Raw genomic sequence first — 2,357 nt, 5'->3', positions numbered from 1 at the left:
GCTCTTGAACACTGGGCTATACCGTCCCTTATTTTAAGAAGTGAATTCAGTGTTTCATTGTTCGATAAAACATGGCCTATGTTCTAAAAACATTTACTAGTTGATGTGGCTGGAGAATAAGGTATGTGGAGAGTAGAGAGCAGTGAGCAATTAAGGTTGTTCCAGTAAGTCAAGAACAAGTCTCAGAACTTGCAATGCTATCCTAAAGAATTGGGGATTTTTGGAAGGTGATGGAAGCATTAAATGCCTATTAGTGAAGTGGCAGAACTAGATAAGCGCTATAGGATGACAAGTCAGGGGGAGGGGGAGGAGAGGCATATAAGCCAGTTAGGTGGCTATTGCGTAGTGGTGCAGGAGTGAAAAGGCATGCACAGTCCCAAGAATATGTGATTTCCTCCTGCAAGCCTTGCTGGGATTGTTTCATGTTAAGAAAATAAAACGTTCAAAAATCTAGTCTCGGGGTGCCTGGGTGGCTCAGTGGGTTAAGCGTCTGCCTTTGGCTCAGGTCATGATCCCAGGGTCCTGGGATGGAGCCCTGCATCAGTCTCCCTGCTCAGCTGGGGAGTCTACTTCTCCCTCTCCCTTTGCCCCCCTACCACTCGCGCCCTCTCTCTCTCTCAAATAAATAAAATCTTCTAAAAAAAAATCTAGCCTCACAAACAACATGAATTAGAGAACATGAATTAGCTTAAAAATGTGCTCTATTTGAAAACTTTTAAAAATAGAATTTGACTTAGAGACTATTTTGCACATAAATCTTTGGGAACCGCATAAACTAACCTGTGTTTATGTAACATTCTTAAAGGAGCATTTGTTGATCAGTACAAAGGAATACAGGGAATATGTATATATCCCTTGAAACCCACCCCCCCTTTTGTTACATGACTCTACCTTCTCTTCTAACCCTTGTGAATGACAATGTTATTACAGGTCCAATAAATTCCTAAAATATTTCCAAAGAAACAGAAACCAGTAGAATTAGGCATTGGAAAACTTCCATAGACTGTTGCTTCTGGACTGTGCTCTGGATCTACAATGAATTCCCTTGCCCACAGAGCTGGCTCACATTCCTGAGTTGTGTGTATACCTCTGAGGCAACCAGTGACACCATGACATTGACTAACTACATGGAGCCTCCTCTTGTCTGAAGGGAATTGCTCATGAGGAGGCAGGCTCTCTAATTTTCCTTTCGGGGGATTCCGTCCGATGATCCCCACCCTGAAATGCAGAATAGACAAGCAATAAATAGTAGGTTGACTATGAGGTTTCATCACCCACTTTCTGATGTTTTATTGGCAAAGCGAGGACTATGTCCCATTTCATCGTGTAGTCTGTGGGAATGGTACTATTTCACACCTCTCCACATTGGTCAACACTTTTTATATGCTGACTGAAACAGGATCACCTGGATATGATAGAATTACTAATTTCAAGTGGGGGGAGTGATTCAGTTTAAGAGTTTTTATCTTTTAGAGATACATGTTGAATATTTAAACGTGAAATGATATGATGCCTAAGATTCGCCTCAAACAACACTGGATGGAGGAAGTTGGCGGGGGTGCAGATAAAATAATAATGGGTACAATGGGTATGAGTTGGTGATTGTTGAAGCTGGATAATGAGTGCATGGGGGATCATTATAATCCTACATGAATTAGTGAATAATTACTAGCTTTACGAAAGGTCTACTAATGTATATGTTTGAAATTATACATAATTTTTATTTTTTATTTTTTTTTAAAGATTGTACTTATTTATTTGAGAGAGAGAGAATGAGAGAGAGAGCACATGAGAGGCGGAAGGGTCAGAGGGAGAAGCAGACTCCCTGCCGAACAGGGAACCCAATGCGGGACTCGATCCAGGGACTCCAGGATCATGACCTGAGCCGAAGGCAGTCACTTAACCAACTGAGCCACCCAGGTGCCCCTATACATAACTTTTAGATGATCACTCTTTAGATTTTGGGCCAAGTACTGCAATGAAAAAGAAATATTAATGAATTGTTTCTAGAAAAATGTGCATGCCCGGTCATTTCTCTTCTCAGTACATAGTATACTAGTCAGTCTATCCCCCATCTCCAAACCTTCACTAACTCTGTAGAGCTGTGATTAGCTTCCTATGCATTTGCCCGTGCTTTTTCTCCTCTGGCTTGTCTCTTCCAATCGATTAGTAATCTCATCATGGCAGGACTTTCCATGTAACCAGCTCTTCATCCGCATGGCACTATGATTTCTCAAGGATGATAAAATAAAGTGTTAAAGATAAGATAGTAGATCAGTGTAAGCCAGTACTTTTTAAAAGGCTTGCAAAGGGATGGTGATTATCTAAATGTCGATTTATGTGTCAGGAACACCTGA

This window comes from Eumetopias jubatus, unplaced genomic scaffold (assembly GCF_037043125.1).
Source record: "Eumetopias jubatus isolate StellerSeaLion01/CBP00866 unplaced genomic scaffold, mEumJub1_p1.0 scaffold_5, whole genome shotgun sequence".
Classification (NCBI taxonomy): Eukaryota; Metazoa; Chordata; class Mammalia; order Carnivora; family Otariidae; genus Eumetopias; species Eumetopias jubatus.
Note: the sequence above shows the minus strand (reverse complement) of the source record.